General features: G+C 36.0%; 1 protein-coding gene and 2 long non-coding RNA genes across 4 annotated transcripts in view; 2 read left to right on the plus strand and 1 right to left on the minus strand.

Annotated features, from left to right (window-relative positions):
• Positions 1-20,165, plus strand: part of LOC139955788 (uncharacterized) — a 491,243-nt gene that overhangs the window by 434,729 nt on the left and 36,349 nt on the right. The gene's annotated exons all lie outside the window — the stretch shown is intronic.
• LOC139955863 (uncharacterized) overlaps positions 273-20,165 on the minus strand; it is a 36,675-nt gene continuing 16,782 nt past the window's right edge. Inside the window, exons 2-5 of one of the 2 annotated variants that reach the window (XR_011789100.1) lie at positions 4,435-4,531; positions 3,393-3,811; positions 2,876-3,197; positions 273-2,805 (exon numbers count right to left, since the gene is read on the minus strand). This is a non-coding gene — a long non-coding RNA (uncharacterized lncRNA). Of the gene's footprint in view, positions 2,806-2,875; positions 3,812-4,434; positions 4,532-20,165 lie in introns of both variants that reach the window. The other variant, XR_011789094.1, reaches the window with a different exon arrangement.
• On the plus strand, positions 8,873-16,051 carry LOC139955852 (uncharacterized). Its single transcript, XR_011789083.1, has 3 exons — positions 8,873-9,200; positions 10,847-11,118; positions 14,782-16,051. It is a non-coding gene; the product is annotated as an uncharacterized lncRNA (long non-coding RNA).

The following is a 20,165-nucleotide window of genomic DNA, read 5'->3' on the forward strand; positions in this document are numbered from 1 at the left end:
TTCAAAGTATGTTCATCACTAATAAAGGACATTTTTAAATCAGTTTGATGCAAAAGCTCTCTCCTCAGACAAATAAAGTTGCCCCACCAAATTGATCAGAAAATGCTAGGGGGTATGAGTTTAAGATAGTTGGGAATTACCAGGGTTAGGTGTTTTCTGTGCCATTCTCTGTGTGGAAGTTCTCTGGCTGAAGTTCATGTCCAGGGGCTGGGGTTGTCTAACATCAGTTATCACTTTCTGTTCTTCAAGGAAACTGCACAGTACACAGAGCCTTTAACTATTTTCTTTAGGATGTATTTTCATACAATTTCTTTATTCATACAAGGCCTTTTACTACACTTAACACAATTTGACGTACAAACAATTTATGTGCCAAGTGAGAAACATTGCTTTTTACATGAAAAAAGTGTGGCTCATTATGAAATGTAATTATTAACACAGCATAATGGAAACAGAATGGATCAGTAAATACCATTGTGCAAATCAGGATATGCAAGTTAAATTTTTAACAAACTGGGAAGTGTGGATAAACAAAGCTCCTTTATTTTGTGATGTTTTCTTCAATTCAATGAAAATGATAGCTGTTCGTCTACCATGGTTGAAATCAAAACCAGAGTCATGAAGAAAACCAGAGATACTACAAATGAATACACAATATAGATGTGACAGGAACAAATTGGTCTTCTCTATTGATTCCACAAACATTCGAATTAATAATAAGATTAGTCAATTTAGCTGCTGCATTTTGTGTAATTTTTTGGTGTAAAGGTATAGATGAAAATCAATGCAACAATGTTTGGGTGTTTGAACTTGACTTCATCTGAGAAACTAACTTTACAAAGAAACATTTAATAATTACATAAAAAGGAAGCTTTTGGACACATTTTGCAAAATGCAAGTTATACATTTGATACATCATGCACATATTATATTACTCATATTGTAGCTGGTACGGTCAAAACATCATTACTTATACTTAAGTGTATACACCTCTTTATTTGTGTTCAGTAACTGGTACCATCAAAACATCATTACTTATCATTTACTGTATCCACCCCTTTATTTGTGTGCAGCCACTGGTACCATCAAAACATCATTACTTATATTTTACTGTATACACCCCTTTATTTGTGTGCAGTAGCTGGTACCATCAAAGCATCATTACATATATTTTACTGTATACACCTCTTTATTTGTGTGCAGTTACTGGTACCATCAATACATCATTACTTATATTTTACTGTATACACCCCTTTATTTGTGTGCAGCCACTGGTACCATCAAAACATCATTACTTATATTTTACTGTATACACCCCTTTATTTGTGTGCAGTAGCTGGTACCATCAAAACATCATTACTTATATTTTCTGTATACACCTCTTTAATTGTGTGCAGTAACTGGTACCATCAAAACATCATTACTTATATTTTACTGTATACACAGCTTTATTTGTGTGCAGTAGCTGGTACCATCAAAACATCATTACATATATTTTACTGTATACACCTCTTTATTTGTGTGCAGTTACTGGTACCATCAATACATCATTACTTATATTTTACTGTATACACCCCTTTATTTGTGTGCAGTAGCTGGTACCATCAAAACATCATTACATATATTTTACTGTATACACCTCTTTATTTGTGTGCGGTAGATGGTACCATCAAAACATCATTACTTATATTTTAATGTATACACCCCTTATTTGTGTGCAGTAGCTGGTACCATCAAAACATCATTAAGTATATTTTACTGTATACACCTCTTTATTTGTGTGCGGTAGATGGTACCATCAAAACATCATTACTTATATTTTAATGTATACACCCCTTATTTGTGTGCAGTAGCTGGTACCATCAAAACATCATTACGTATATTTTACTGTATACACCCCTTTATTTGTGTGCAATCACTGGTAACATCAAAACATCATTACTTATATTTTACTCTATACACATCTTTATTTGTGTGCAATCACTGGTAACATCAAATCATCATTACTTATATTTTATTGTATACACCTCTTTATTTGTGTGCATTAACTGGTACCATCAAAACATCATTACTTAAATTTTACTGTATACACCCCTTTATTTGTGTGCAGTAGCTTGTACCATCAAAACATCATTACGTATATTTTACTGTATACACCTCTTTAATTGTGTGCAGTTACTGGTACCATCAAAACATCATTACTTATATTTCACTGTATCCACCCCTTTATTTGTGTGCAGTAGCTGGTACCATTAAAACATCATTACATATATTTTACTGTATACACCTCTTTATTTGTGTGCGGTAGATGGTACCATCAAAACATCATTACTTATATTTTACTGTATACACCCCTTATTTGTGTGCAGTAGCTGGTACCATCAAAACATCATTACGTATATTTTACTGTATACACCTCTTTATTTGTGTGCAGTAGCTGGTACCATCAAAACATCATTACTTATATTTTATTGTATACACCTCTTTATTTGTGTGCAGCCACTGGTACCATCAAAACATCATTACTTAAATTTTAATGTATACACCCCTTATTTGTGTGCAGTAGCTTGTACCATCAAAACATCATTACGTATATTTTACTGTATACACCTCTTTAATTGTGTGCAGTTACTGGTACCATCAAAACATCATTACTGATATTTCACTGTATACACCCCATTATTTGTGTGCAGTCACTGGTAACATCAAAACATCATTACTTATATTTTACTTTATACACCCCTTTATTTGTGTGCAGTAGCTGGTACCATTAAAACATCATTACATATATTTTACTGTATACACCTCTTTATTTGTGTGCGGTAGATGGTACCATCAAAACATCATTACTTATATTTTACTGTACAGTATACACCCCTTATTTGTGTGCAGTAGCTGGTACCATCAAAACATCATTACGTATATTTTACTGTATACACCTCTTTATTTGTGTGCAGTTACTGGTACCATCAATACATCATTACTTATATTTTACTGTATACACCTCTTTATTTGTGTGCAATAATTGGCACCGTCACAACATCATTACTTATATTTTACTGTATACACCTCTTCATGTGTGCAATAACTGGTACCATCAAAACATCATTACTTATATTTTACTGTATCCACCCCTTTATTTGTGTGCAGCCACTGGTACCATCAAAACACCATTGCTTATATTTTACTGTATACACCTCTTTAATTGTGTGCAGCAACTGGTACCATCAAAACATCATTACTTATATTTTACTGTATACACCCCTTTATTTGTGTGCAGTAGCTGGTACCATCAAAACATCATTACATATATTTTACTGTATACACCTCTTTATTTGTGTGCGGTAGATGGTACCATCAAAACATCATTACTTATATTTTACTGTATACACCCCTTATTTGTGTGCAGTAGCTGGTACCATCAAAACATCATTACGTATATTTTACTGTATACACCTCTTTATTTGTGTGCAGTTACTGGTACCATTAATACATCATTACTTATATTTTACTTAATACACCCCTTTATTTGTGTGCAGTAGCTTGTACCATCAAAACATCATTACGTATATCTTACTGTATACACCTCTTAAATTGTGTGCAGTAACTGGTACCATCAAAACATCATTACTTATATTTTACTGTATACACCTCTTTATTTGGCCACTTTACTTTTTATGCCATTCCTCTTCCCTGTCTCTGGCCCCCAGTTGGGCTTTTCGAACTTCATTCATTTCTTTGTTATGGAATGCTTCCCAATCATACTTTAAATCTGGGTGACTTTCAAGGAAAGCCAGTACTTCTTTCCGACCTGAAAATGCAACAAAAATAGTAAATGCATCTAGTTAGATTACTGCACATTTGTTAAAACTGATGAAATGACACATAGTTTGATGTGAAAGATTTGGTGTTATTATATACAAAACAAACAATTCAAAAGATTTGTCTGGTAGCCCTTGAAAGTGAGCTTAAAAAACGATAAATAATTTTCTAAATGTGTTCTCAAAGTATGAGAATGCTAATATTACGTTTTGACAGAGAAACAATTTTTAATCATTTAGGATGGATATTTCAAATATACTTTAAAAAGTTGCAAACGTGACGTCATCTTAGCAAATGCAGATTGCGACATAACCCACGCTGCAGTTGCTACAGTAGTCAAAACAAAAACTGTGTTTGAGTACAGATTAATTTCTTCCCTAATTTCTGGTGAAATTTCTTTTAAATTAGATCTTTTTAATATATCGTTAAGCCATCATGTATGTTTTGTGATCTTTATGTAACACAAGATAACTTTGAACAGCAGACTCTTTGTTCTGTACATTGCGCTGTTCAGCTGCAATGCGAAGAACGTTGCATGTAGGCTACTGTAAATCTGATGATAGCAGATAAGTAACAATTGGAAAAGTTCCCTGAGTTGCAGTATAATCTTACCTGGCAATTTCATTTCTGCCTTTCTCTTGTAAAATTTTTTAAAGTGTTGTTAGACTGCGGATGTGTCCCTTCCACTCCACTTGTAATATTTGCCAACCTTTACAGGAAAAGAGAAAAAGAACACTTGACTGTAAGCACACTTTAAATGTAGAGAGTAATGAGGCAATGGTATCAGTACTTCATTACTCTCTACATTTAATGTGTGCCAGTATATAAAATTGGGTAAAGAAACTGGACATAAATAGCCTATTGACTGTAATGATGACTAGCAATCAATATTTTCAACAACTCTGGCATTATCCAAACCCCCTTATGACTAACACAGAACATTGCCAGACCCAGGAGGAACATAAAAAACAATATTTATTTCTAGAACTGATATAGTATGAACTACATTTAAGTTAATTGATGATGTCACCTTATACTTCACACCTATACAACATGTTTACCATTATCTTACTCACTACATTAAAAGGCTTCTTTGGAAATAACACTTTATTTCTACGGACTACCCCTGATGTTAAGGCTAAATTTATGGGAAACATATCTGCAAAGATTAACACTTTCAACATAACAAAGTGGAATTAAAATCATAGATCTGGATGATAGAGAGAGTCAGCAGTTGCTGAAAACAACGTTTGATGGAAATGTTCATGATATCACGTCATTTCAGCCGGCCATAAAAGAGTCTTGGTAACTTTCATGAACAATATTACAACAAGGTCATGAACATGCATACATTTCTAGCCATATATTGGAGCTATGCTAAGCAGGAATAACCAGAATGAAAACATTTTATGGTTCATTGCTGCTGTTCATTAGTTCCATTCATAGGGAAATTTCTAAGAAAGCCCTAGCTATGACAACAACAGCAATTCATGCACACAGAGTTTTGTTACCAAAGTAATTCTAAGCCCTGCCCTCTCATAAATTTGTATCATATCAATTGCAACTTACAACATGTGTATAGGCTATCTGCCAATATCATCATACCAAGTTTGACGAAATTCCGACTAATAGTAGCCAAGTTATTGCAATTTGGAGTTTTTCACATTTGACCCCATTACCTCATTAATATTCATGAAATGAGCAGCAAAATCAATAGGGTTATCCTACTCACTATGATCCACCCACCAACTAAGTATGGTAATGATCGGTCATCTCCTTGTTGAGTTATCTGGACAAACTTTTCAAACCGAAATATTGCTAAGCCCGCCCCCTCATAAATATGCATGATATCACTTGCACCCCACATCAGTGTGTAAAGACTATCTACCAATACCATCATACCAAGTTTGACGAAATTCCGACTAATAGTAGCCAAGTTATTGCAATTTGGAGTTTTTCACATTTGACCCCATTACCTCATTAATATTCATGATATGAGCACCAAATCAATAGGGTTAATCTACTCACTATGGGCCACCCACTAAGTATGGTAATGATCGGTCATCCCCTTGTTGAGTTATCGTGCATACAAACTTTTGATACCAACATATTGCTAAGCCCTCCCCCTCATAAATATGCATCATTCCTGCAACACACATCATTGTTTAAAGACTATCTACCAATATGATAGTCCTACATGTCTAGTATATTATTATATAATTTCTGGAACCCTATGTCACTTCGCTGCCAATCAGCGCTTCATCGAATCAAGCGAATGCTAAACGAGCAAAATTTGAAGTTTGTACCACATATCTGAAACTTTCTCCTGCATACCCAGCTTCTATGATGTGGAGATTATTCCAGCAGTTACAGCATAGCAGTTAGTGATATTACACTCCCCCATGGTAGAATTACTCCAACTTCATTCACGCTTCATGGGGGGGCCTTGTTTTTTTTTACCCCCAAAAAATGATGCGAATGGGGTAAAAAAAAAACAAGTACTTTCCGGCTCCAATGTACTCTCTATTTTGCCCGAATGAATAAATTTTTCCATAATGTTGATTTTAGAGGTTAGGCAAATAGTTTTCATGTCTGTCATGTGTCAAAAATGTTAAATAATTGGGCAGAAGTAACTGAAATTGGCTCAACTCTAATGTTTCTACTATATTACACCACATTTGTGTAGCATCATATACACACTGTACAGTATGAATATGGCTGAGCATGACATATGACACGAGCCATCCATAATTACGAATTAAGACAATTTCACAATTTTTTTTCCTTTTTCATGTAAAGGTAGTAGCTCATACTTAGATGTAATTATATGCAAACATGATTTTAAGATACATTCATGAAGAAAATAGCTGTTTTCTAGCATTGTTTTTTTTACCCCGTCACTGTTTTTTTTTACCCTGAATTAAGCAAATTTTGGGGATAAAAAAAAACAACATTTTTCGCAAAAAACGACACTTTCCATTTACAAAATAGTTATTTTTGTTAGATTCTCTTTAAGAGAATCCCACTCCACACACTTGAACATTGGAACCGAAACAATACCTCTTACTCATCAATTTTTAGAGCAAACTTTAGGTAAATTGTTTTTTTTTTTACCCCACTTGACTATAATTATTCTTCAATTTTCATTTGGTCACAATTAAAAAAATTATTCAGAGGCAAAAATAATTATTAACTAAAATGAAACTTACATGTATTTTCATCATAGGATAAGGGATATGAAGCAGAACTTTGGTGTTTCTTTAAAATATTGTTAAGACATCCATGATAAATAAAAGCAAGAGCACCAATGGTGCATAAACTAATACTAAGTAATGTGATATTTATTTAGAGGAGATTGCATTTGCAAGGTCAATGTAGAAAGGTGGGTGGTGGGGGGGGGGCGTAAACTTTCAGACTATGCACAACAATATACAGCAAATTAATACTGTAACCGAGTCTGCAAAAAGAGATATTTGTGGAAAAAAACTTTAACAATCTTAAAGTGGTAAAATGTACTTAAATACTTTCAACAGTTTTTCTTAAATGTTTAACTTTCATTTTGATTGGAAACTTATTTTTATTAAACATTTTCACTGCAATGTTTATGCTCCTCTCTATAAGCAATATAAATTCACATTACTGAAAAGGAAATGAACTCAGATCAGGTCAACAAAATGTAACTGAATACTGTGGTTTGTGCTGTGGACGGCAATAATGACCCACTTACCAATTAAAGGCTCAGTTCTGATCAGTTTCAACTCAACTAGTATTAAAGGCATGTAATGTGATATGATTACCAGGCAGACAATTTGCAAACACCATGGCCTTGTTCACATATTCAGATTACAATCACATGTAAACAGTGAGAGGAATAATCGATCAACTTAACTGATTCCCTCTCATGCACACTAATGTGTATTTGACACAGGCTGTGGTATCAGGGAGTTGTTCCATAACAACTCCCTGGTGGTATATGGCTGTACTATGACTATGTACCTATCAGTTGTAAGAGGGACTCAGTGACATCCCCCTCACCCCTGGAATGGTGCATTAAATGTGCATCATGTCCAAAGATTTATGTGACTAAGGCTTCCGTCAAAGTGGACATTTGGTGCACCATTACAACTACAATAAGTGTGTCAAGGTGCATCAATGTGCCACAAAGAATCTTTCACGGGCAGCAAATGGTCAGTCAATTAATGTAAATTTGATGTGGGTCAACGACATGCATCAATGTATCAAATTTACTATGCAAGGATGTGTCAAATGTCCAGCTTAATTTTAAATATTGAGGCACCTATCCAGTGGGTCCGAGGGTGCATCATACAATTGATAGGTCCATTATATAAACCTACACCTGAAAAAATTCTAAATGCATTAACTTATGGTGACAAATGTAAAGGTACCCCCAAATAGATCCTGTCCAAATGAAAATTTCTGAACATGCTAAATAGGCCATTAACCTATGATAATTTTGACCAACCGTCACCATCAACCATTTTTAACGTGAGAAGGGAAGCATATTTTGTATGTTGACAAAAACCCCTGATAATTATCGACTCCTAACTGACCTGTGACCTCAACTTTCTTGAATACCACTGATGCTACCTTACTTGATAATCATTGTACAAGTTTCTTCGTTTATCCACCAAGGACTAAGCAACATATATGTATTTTTTTACAGGTGGATGAATAGTCACATAGGATAGAGCTGCAACATGGCTATAGCTCAAACTAGTATGAGCTAAAAACTAGCCAATCGAAACTCGTGCCATCCATGCATTATTCTCACATATTACTGTGTTGCTAGAAACTCCCCATGTGAGAATCCGCCCTTTAGTAGCACGGACGTTCACTTTTGGACACTGGCAGATTCTGTACCATTCAAGGTTATTAGTTTGGAATATAAGCTTGTATATTACGTAACTATTTTCCTTTCAAGTAGCCTGATTTCCCTTAGCCATGCAGCCAAATAAGATGTAATTTTTACGTTTGATGATTGTTTTACTGTAATAAAAGTCTTAGCTGGATTATTTATATCCAATTTAGTGGTTGAATTTTCCAATTTGTTGCAATATTCATCGAAATAGACAAGTTTGAGAAGTTTAATTCCGATCTGAACTTTCAAATCGTGCCGATCCCTGAGCGTACATCCTCCCCAGGAGAAAAGCCCGCGCATTTCAGTTCAGGCGCTACTTGCGAAAACCCGGTGAAAGTGATCGTGAATCTACACACTACAGCGCTGTAAAAAAAATGTACAGGTCTGAAGACTTCGTTCTGTAGCGAGTTCAAATTGGCCATAAATTCCCTTATTTTTTTGTCTCGGCTTATTGTTCAAGTAGAATAAGGCTACAGAAGAGACTGATTTGGTTGAAGAGGTGAGTACTAGGCTATGAAACATAGGCCTGTTTCACATCCCTCCAATGTTTGTTTCGTTTCAGGTTTGCCGAACTTAGGCTAAGCATAGCCGTAATATAACTAGTGTTAGGCCTAAGCTAGTACAATGCTAGGTAATCTTAGCCTCACGCTAGACTAGTTTGAGAGTTTCTATAGTATAAAGGTGGGCCTATTACATGTACGTTGTCGGTTATGTAAGGGTTTTGACAATACGTACGAGTCTAAGATGATAACCTACACATCTAAGTTATCTTCTGGAAGCCTTTGATGTACTTTCGATGAACCTTTTGAAGTAAGTACTAAAGTATATGCTTAACTTGTTCTTTAATTTAAATGTATAGTTGGCTTAGAAATAGTAGTACTAGGCTACTTACTAATACTACTACTAGTACTTAGTGTACTTAAGTCTAACTAGTGTACTTAAGTCTAACTAGTATTAGGCCTAGTAATAGTAGTAGTACTAGTACTACTTACTAATTACTGCTATACTACTAGTACCAGGCCTAGCCTAGTGTACTTAAGTCTAACTAGTAATAGTAGTACTAGGCTAGAACAAGACCTAGTCTACCTAGGCTATAAACAAGACAGAGCCTAAGCAAAGCCGCTATTACTTGAAATTGGGTGCCTTTGCAGTGGTGTTTGAAACAAGAAAATCAAAACACCATCCTTGTACCAAATTGTGGCATGTTATCAGCCAAAGCTAGGCATAGGAGATAAATTGACTTCGTTCACAAGAATATAGAAATTGTCCACCTGCAACAAAGACAATGTATCATGATTCTTAAGTAAATTACACAGGGCAGTTACAAATAAGTAGGCCTACACAAACAACAAAAAATTAGTAGAATTTTTCAAACACTACTTTAAAAAGAACTTGATAAAACATAACATGGAAGAAAACACAACACCACAATTGCAGCAGGCTGTACAGAAAAAGCAATTTAATATTATGAGTTTTAATAGCCAGAGAATGAAAGATAAAATGATAGCAGGTTTAGGTCATAGAAGGCTGACTGGGCCTACTACTGCATTGAATTACTTGCCACATAATCTGGACATGGATGGGGACTACTGTCAGTCCAAAGGGAAGCAGCTCGTTACGTACACACAAGGTACACACAGTCCCTCCTGTACCTCACTAATCACTCGCCCTGCACATCTTATACATTTATAAATACACTTATTTCCATTAATTGTAGCATTGTCTCCCAAGCACATTGGGTAGTAATAACCCCACAAAAAAGGAATAACAAATAAATTACAGTGATTTTTTTCTATAACTCAATAAATTGCTGTATCAGTCACTTAAACTTATCTTGAGGTCTTTACAATACTTAACAAATTCTTCTCAGACATTCTCAATGAACACTCATGGTGACTAAATGCCTCAGTGAGGTAAATTGGCCAAAGTTGACCATATTTGAATATGTGGCATGTTTGGGGCCAATACAGTTTTGATGCATGCACATGGCCCAGGTGACCACAATAGGAAAATCATTTACCCCCCCCCACCTCTACCGACCAAAATGAATTGGCTCATATAATAACAGACAACTTTGAATGCAAATGTTAAGTCACAAACTATTATCTAAGCCCTCTGTTCATTTATTGCTTGTTTTTCTTGTAGAACTGCAATGGCCCGAAAAAGAGGGAAGGAGAAAGTGAAAAGAAGGAGCAAAACAAGGCGATTGAAGAAAATTAAAAGTAGACCCTTTGCTTCTGAAGAAGTAGGCTGCGACAGAAAGGTTCTGTCATGGATGGCAAAGACCAACTTGGATGATCAATGTCCTTCTTCTCCATTTCCTTCATTTCCCAGTAGTAGCCAGTGCTCGGAAAGCCAACAAAGTGATGGGCAGGATACAACTGCCAGCACAGAAACAGTGCCTAGTGAAAGTACAGGTGATGACACATCTTCCAACACAAAGTGTATTTGTAATATTAAAAAACAAAATATTAAGGAGGATAAACTTATGGATGGGTTTATGAAGTGGAGGAAAGCTCACCAATTGGTGGCATTTTATGAAAACCACTAATTTTAAATTCTTGATTCCTTATGATTATGTTCATTTGCATATGACCCATTTTATTAAGACAGCACATACCATCTTGTGTGGTGTCAGGATAATTGGCTTTCATTTCATTTGGTCACATATATGTCAGCAGTCCACCACCAAAATCCCCCTTCCCTCTTAAGTTATAACCCTAAGAATAGGTTAATGTAGGGTCATTGGATAATGCAAGTGTCAGCAGGCCTATCCCAAAAAAGTATCTTTTAAAAACCTAACATGGTTTGCCTAAGGTGACTGGAATAAGTGAAGGTTTGAAGACAGCACACACCATATTGTGTGGTGTGAAGCTTTGCCACATTCTGTTTAATATTGCTGTTAGTGGCTGAATCTTATTTTATAATACTTACTTAAGACTTCACTAGTGGCCTATAGCCAATTGATCAGTAGACTATATGAGGAACACATTCATTACTCAATATTGATATATAAATGTACTTTATAGGTTTCACTTAGTAGTAAGAGTGTTACAATATTTCCAGAAATATCCCTAATATGTACAGTTAAGTAATCAACCACCCATCACTACCTCCCACCCCCCTCCCCCCCCCCACCCTTAACCTAGTTCAGTTATAGGACATTGTTCAGTATGTTCATTGAATGGTACAAATATCAGTAGGTTTATCCAATGAAAGGCCTATGTACAGTAGTTCATATAGTGTAGTTGGCCTAAGGAAATGTCATTTAACTGGTAATAGTGAGGGTGTGAAGGCAGCACACACCATATTGTGTGGTGTGAAGCTTTGCCACATACTCTTTACTAATGCTGTTAGTGGCTGAATCTTATTTTATAATACTTACTTAAGACTTCACTAGTGGCCTATAGCCAATTGATCAGAAGACTTAGAGGAACACATTCATTACTCAATATTGATATATAAATGTACTTTATAGGTTTCACTTAGTAGTAAGAGTGTTACAATATTTCCAGAAATAACTAATATGTACAGTTAAGTAATCAACCACCCATCACAACCTCCCACCCCCCTCCCCCCCCGCCCTTAACCTAGTTCAGTTATAGGATATTGTTCAGTATGTTCATTGAATGGTACAAATATCAGTAGGTTTATCCAAAGAAAGGCCTATGTACAGTAGTTCATATAATGTAGTTGGCCTAAGGAAATGTCATTTAACTGGTAATAGTGAGGGTGTGAAGGCAGCACACACCATATTGTGTGGTGTGAAGCTTTGCCACATACTCTTTACTAATGCTGTTAGTGGCTGAATCTTATTTTATAATACTTACTTAAGACTTCACTAGTGGCCTATAGCCAATTGATCAGTAGACTATATGAGGAACACATTCATTACTCAATGTTGATATATAAATGTACTTTATAGGTTTCACTTAGTAGTAAGAGTGTTACAATATTTCCAGAAATAACTAATATGTACAGTTAAGTAATCAACCACCCATCACAACCTCCCACCCCCCCCCCCCCCCCGCCCTTAACCCAGTTCAGTTATAGGACATTGTTCAGTATGTTCATTGAATGGTACAAATATCAGTAGGTTTATCCAAAGAAAGGCCTATGTACAGTAGTTCATATAGTGTAGTTGGCCTAAGGAAATGTCATTTAAATGGTAATAGTGAGGGTGTGAAGGCAGCACACACCATATTGTGTGGTGTGAAGCTTTGCCACATACTCTTTACTAATGCTGTTAGTGGCTGAATCTTATTTTATAATACTTACTTAAGACTTCACTAGTGGCCTATAGCCAATTGATCAGTAGACTATATGAGGAACACATTCATTACTCAATATTGATATATAAATGTACTTTATAGGTTTCACTTAGTAGTAAGAGTGTTACAATATTTCCAGAAATAACTAATATGTACAGTTAAGTAATCAACCACCCATCACTACCTCCCACCCCCCTCCCCCCCCCCCCCCGCCCTTAACCCAGTTCAGTTATAGGATATTGTTCAGTATGTTCATTCAATGGTACAAATATCAGTAGGTTTATCCAAAGAAAGGCCTATGTACAGTAGTTCATATAATGTAGTTGGCCTAAGGAAATGTCATTTAACTGGTAATAGTGAGGGTGTGAAGGCAGCACACACCATATTGTGTGGTGTGAAGCTTTGCCACATACTCTTTACTAATGCTGTTAGTGGCTGAATCTTATTTTATAATACTTACTTAAGACTTCACTAGTGGCCTATAGCCAATTGATCAGTAGACTTAGAGAAACACATTCATTACTCAATATTGATATATAAATGTACTTTATAGGTTTCACTTAGTAGTGAGAATGTTACTACAGGTATATTTGACAAAATCACTATTATGTACAGTGAAGTAATTACCCCTCAACCCATTACAGTTGTTTGCTGTAATACAGTAGGTTCATTGAAATGTACAATATCAACAGGCCTAATTAAAGTGTAGTCTAGGACATTTAAATGTAATTTGCAATATTAAGTGACTGTTATTTGTGAGAGTGTCATATAATTTGGTGTGAAGCTTTGCCACATGCTTTCTTGCAGTCAATAGCTGAAAATTATAATTGTGGTTAGTGTAGAGTAAGCCTTTTTCACATTGAAGGTATGTCATTATGCCAATTCCCATTTCCAGCAACAATATTGTACAGGTAGCCATGTACTGTTGATTTCAGAGTTCAAGGTTTTCATGTAAGAAATTGAAGTCTTTCATTGAATTATGAGGTAATATTTTGTGAAAGCACCATGTTCCTAGTATAGACACTTCCCCCACCCCCTCCCTCTACGTTTTACTCCTTTCCCTCATGTTTCAGTTACATTTGAATATACAAGTACATCAACTAGACTAAGATTACCGTTAATTATGTATTTCAGCAGGCCTAACCCAGGGAGCATTATCCATTTAATGTTTAGGCTTATTAGGAGATTACGGTACAGTACGTTGTTGTGTAAGTGAGAGTGCTAAGACAGCATGTACCACCTTATGTAGTGTAAAGAAAGTTTTACCACACACTTTTTACTATCATATTCAGTGGCTAATTATAGGCTTATTGTGCTTTGCACATTGAAGAAATTATGATATTGTTGCCAGACCTCTATGATTTGCTAAATGAAAGCAATCAGTATTCACTTGCACTCAGCATGACTGGCCTTTCACACCCCTTCTACTGACACACATTCCCACCCTGTCCACACCATTGTGTAATGTGGTTTACTGCACTAAGTAAGCAACCACAAAGTTTGTGCTTGACAGCACATTGGTGATTTGTCAAAATAACAGACCTTTTCCAAAGCTCCTCAAATGCTAGTATCCCAGTGGTCATGTTTCAAGTTCACACCATATTGACTTTTACTTTTCACATGGCACAGTTGAGAACTACACAGTTGGCACAGTTGAGTACCACAAAAATCTTCAGGCAAATCATTACAACCCCACCCCTACCAACCTAATTGAATTGGGCCCATACAAAAGAAAACTTTGAAACTAAAAGCCAAGTCACAGATTATGATCTTTACACACTGTTCATTTATTGCTTGTTTTTCTTGTAGAACTAACTGTTGGCCTTGAGAAGAATAGAGAAGGAGAAAGTAAAAAAGGAGCAAAGCTAAGCAAATCAAGAAACAAAGTAGACGCTCCGCTTCTGAAGAAGTGAGTTGTGACAGAAAAGTTCTGTCATGGATGGCAGAAAACTATGTGGAAGAATGTCCTGTCGTTCTCCATTTCCTTTAGTAGCCAGAGCTTGAAAGGCTAACAAAGTGGTTGGAAGGCTTCAACTACCAGCGCATAAACTGCCTGACAAAAGTACAGGTGATGGCACTCCTTCAAATACAAGGTGCAGATGTAATATAAAAACAAAACAACATTGAGGATAAACTTTTGGATGGGTTTATGGAGTCGAGGAAACTAATATTTTCATTTTTATGTGACCCATTTTATTGAGACAATGAAGATAGTACCTACCATCTCGTGCAGTGTGAGGATCATGGCTTTCATTTTATTTGCCAGCAGTCAACCACCAACACCTTCCTTTCCTCTTAAGTTTAAATACCCTAAGAATAGGCTGCTTTAGTGTTATTGGATTATACAACTATTGGCAGGACTATCCAACAAATAGTCTAATATAAAATTCAAATGTCGTTTGCATAAGGAGACTGTTATGTGTGAGAGCTTTGAGGCAGCACAAACCACATGGTCACATGCTTTTCGTTTTTGCAGTCAATCGCTGAATACTGTATCATTGTGAAGTAGGTGTGGTTGCCCTTTTTCACACTGAAGGTATGGCAATTCTCCAAGTCAAGTCAATTTGCCCCAACCCTCCCCAAACCCACAAACCCATAGCTACAGTACAAGTATGTTATCAATACTAGTCTACAGTGAATCTCATTGAATGATACTAATGTCTGTAGGTTTATCCCAAGATAGGTCTATGTATGTATAGTAGTTAAGTTAATATGGTTTGCCTAAGGTATTGTCAGGCAACTGGAATAAGTGAGAGTGTGAAGGTACATGTAGCACACACCATATTGCTTGGTGTGAAGCTTTGCCAGATACTCTTTACTGTTTCTGTTAGTGGCTTAATAAAACTTTGTAATACTTAAGGTTTACACTGGGGGAATATATCTAATAGATCATTAGACTATACTGTATATGATAGGCAATTGGCCTAAGGTATTGTCATGCAACTGGAATAAGTGAGAGTGTGAAGGCAGCACACACCATATTGCTTGGTGTGAAGCTTTGCCACATACTCTTTACTGTTTCTGTTAGTGGCTTAATAATACTTCATAATACCTAAGGTCTACACTGGGGGCATATATATAATAGATCAGTAGACTATACTGTATATGATAGGCAATTGGCCTAAGGTATTGTCATGCAACTGGAATAAGTGAGAGTGTGAAGGCAGCACACACCATATTGCTTGGTGTGAAGCTTTGCCACATACTCTTTACGGTTTCTGTTAGTGGCTTAATAATACTTCATAATACCTAAGGTCTACACTGGGGGCATATATATAATAGATCAGTAGACTATACTGTATATGATAGGCAATTGGCCTAAGGTATTGTCATGCAACTGGAATAAGTGAGAGTGTGAAGGCAGCACACACCATATTGCTTGGTGTGAAGCTTTGCCACATACTCTTTACTGTTTCTGTTAGTGGCTTAATAATACTTCATAATACCTAAGGTCTACACTGGGGGCATATATATAATAGATCAGTAGACTATACTGTATATGATAGGCAATTGGCCTAAGGTATTGTCATGCAACTGGAATAAGTGAGAGTGTGAAGGCAGCACACACCATATTGCTTGGTGTGAAGCTTTGCCACATACTCTTTACTGTTTCTGTTAGTGGCTTAATAATACTCCATAATACCTAAGGTCTACACTGGGGGCATATATATAATAGCTCAGTAGACTATACTGTATATGATAGGCAATTGGCTTAAGGTATTGTCATACAACTAGAATAAGTGAGAGTGTGAAGGCAGCACACACCATACTGCGTGGTGTGAAGCTTTGCCACATACTGTTTCTGTTAGTGGCTTAATAATACTTCATAATACCTAAGGTCTACACTGGGGGCATATATATAATAGATCAGTAGACTATACTGTATATGATAGGCAATTGGCTTAAGGTAGTGTCATGCAACTGGAATAAGTGAGAGTGTGAAGGCAGCACACACCATATTGCGTGGTGTGAAGCTTTGCCACATACTCTTTACTGTTTCTGTTAGTGGCTTAATAATACTTTGTAATACCTAAGGTCTACACTGGGGGCATATATCTAATAGATCAGTAGACTATACTGTATATGATAGGCAATTGGCCTAAGGTATTGTCATGCAACTGGAATAAGTGAGAGTGTGAAGGCAGCACACACCAAATTGCTTGGTGTGAAGCTTTGCCACATACTCTTTACTGTTTCTGTTAGTGGCTTAATAATACTCCATAATACCTAAGGTCTACACTGGGGGCATATATATAATAGCTCAGTAGACTATACTGTATATGATAGGCAATTGGCTTAAGGTATTGTCATACAACTAGAATAAGTGAGAGTGTGAAGGCAGCACACACCATACTGCGTGGTGTGAAGCTTTGCCACATACTCTTTACTGTTTCTGTTAGTGGCTTAATAATACTTTGTAATACTTGAGGTCTACACTGGGGGCATATATCTAATAGATCAGTAGACTATACTGTATATGATATGTATATGATACAATATAGGTTTCTCTTAGTTATGCGAGTGTTAGTATATTTCAAGATATTACTAGTGTGTAGAGTAAGCAATAAACCACCCATTTCCCCCCCCCCCCCCAACCCAGAACTGGCTATTGTACAGTAGGTTCATCAAATCGTACAAATGTCAGCAGGCCTACACAAAGAATAGCATAGGACATTTTAATGTGGTGTGCAATATCAGATGACTTATTCGTGAGAGTGTGAAGGTAGCACATACGGTCTAGTTAGGCTTCAAGCTTAGCCACATGCTTTTCATTTTGCAGTCAATGGCTGAAATATTGTATCATTGTGTAGATTTTGCACAGTATGTTGCCCTTTTTTCACATTGAAGGTATACATGTCAATATATTACATTTTCTTGTTGTGCAGTTTCCTTTCAAATGATCTATCCGTTTCTCCCCCTAAAAATTAAATTAAAAGCTGCCTCAGTTGTTGAAATGTTCTCCAGATATTTTCTGTATTGATAGAAATATCAGTTTTTGGTTCCAATGATAATTTGTAGTCATGCAGGTGGAGGAGTGATGTGTTTGTGATGCCTTGCTTTTAAACTTGATATCTCAAGAAAGGAAGCTTGGACCAATTTCATATTAAAAACGTTGTTGTGACACGTTGAGTTCAAGAATCAAGAGACTTATTGTTTTTGGTGGTCAAAGGTCATGTGTAGTCAGAATGTGAGAACCTTGCAAACCATATCTATATGCTGAGCACAAGAAGACAATAATTTTGGTCATCAGCTGCCGATGTGAGTATTAATTGTCATCTCTCAATACTCTTTGCTAATTGGTCTATTGCAAGCGGTGGCAACATTTGGGATCGATTAAAGCAGAAGAAGGTACACATTTCATGCACTTAATCAACAGTCTTTCTCCAACATGGAGAAGATTGTAATGAACTTGGTTCCTTGCTGTGGAAATTTTCTCTTCAGGTAAGTGTGTGACTTGTCTTTCTCTTTTTTTTTAATAAGCTGTACAGGTTTTTCCTCACAGAAATTACTCATTCTCTGCAGTTGTGTTAACAAGGCAATGGTCATCTGATGTCAGTAGAATGTGATTTCAAATCCATGTGAACAACATGATATTATTAAATGGACTGGATTTTTTTTTTTTTTTTCATTTGAATATTCTTGTCAGAATCAATACATGAAATCATAACAAAAGGTGAAAGTATATTTCTGAACAATGCTGCTAGTGAATATTGTTTACTCTGTGAGCCTATAATATGCAGTTTTTAGTAGTTGTCATTGTTAAACATAGATTTCCCAAATCGTGTAAAATCCATTTCAGAACAATTCAGAAAGTTTGGTATTTACTGTACATAAGTGCAGTGAATGTGTTTACATCTAGAGGCTCTCACACAGAGCAACAACTTGAGTTCCAGTGACCTATCAAATGGAAAGTTTAAAAAGCGCTACAAAAGATGTCAATGATGCCATCTGTGATCTTTCAAAGCAACGCTAGAGACAATCAGACCCCCCCCCATAATAAAAGTTGTGCCCCTCCCATGAACAAATCCTACCCAAAGGAAGCTTGATGTTTATGCTGAAAACCTTTATACCTTGCCTTCTTCTGCTGTTCACTGTGACAGGACACAATAAAAAGAACATAACAATGGTAAAATCTTGTTTGTTATCCTTTTCTTTGTGCTTTTCATTATTTTGCCTGCACCAAACAGCGTCCCTCTCCACCCCACCCTGACTGCATGTAAGAGGGAAATAATGACACTGTTAAGGTTCATCACTTACTGCTAGTCAGAGCCTGACATTGTTCTGCCCCCCCCCCAACCCCCATGTTTTCATGTGGGACTTATTAATTGTGTATATAAATAATTTTTGACCTTTCACATGACATTTCCAGTCACAGGCCCTTTGAATTTTTTCCATTGTCTCCCTTCTCCTACTCAAACAAAGACCAGATGTGCTTTTGTAATCGACTTCTACAAGCTTCCTAGGAGACAATAGTAAATAATTTGAAGAAAAAAAAAACACTCCTTCTAGAAGCAACAATACCCCTCCCCAAGCTGATATTTAAAAATCCAGTGTAAACCCACTTACTAACAAAGAATAATTGTTTGGTAAAATCAATTGCTGATTTCTACATATTTATTTGACATTATTACAGTACAGTCATGGTGAGATTGAATATCTGGGATGATGGCCTAAAGAAAAAAAGCATGATGGGCGATGTATGGATAAAATGATTGTTGCTGTATATAATAATAGGATCATTTAAGCAAGCAAATCTTATTGTAGCATGAAATAGATCATTTTATTAAATCTATGGCTGATGCTATAATATTACTAGTGACTTAGTTCAAGCAAAGTTTCTGTACAACTAGCCTATTATGATAATTTAGGAAAAAATGCAACATCAAGCATCAACTTATGCTATATATTAAATGATAGAAGTTTTCGCCTTTGAGCCACACTTCGCAAATCACGATAGGGGTATATCGTTGCACAGTATGGTTCATGGATAGGTATGGGTTCCACTATTTCTGCTAACGCAAGTTAGCTCTATAGATTTTCCCAGCTGACGTACGATAGTTCTGTACAATATGATGTAACATTTCCCTTTGGCATGTTCGATGTTGATAAACGATGGGGGAGAGTGGTTTTTAGATAATCCTTTTATTAACTGTAATGCGTTTAAATCATTACATAAATTAATGTAAATCACT

Source organism: Apostichopus japonicus, chromosome 2 (genome assembly GCF_037975245.1).
Source record: "Apostichopus japonicus isolate 1M-3 chromosome 2, ASM3797524v1, whole genome shotgun sequence".
Lineage (NCBI taxonomy): Eukaryota > Metazoa > Echinodermata > Holothuroidea > Aspidochirotida > Stichopodidae > Apostichopus > Apostichopus japonicus.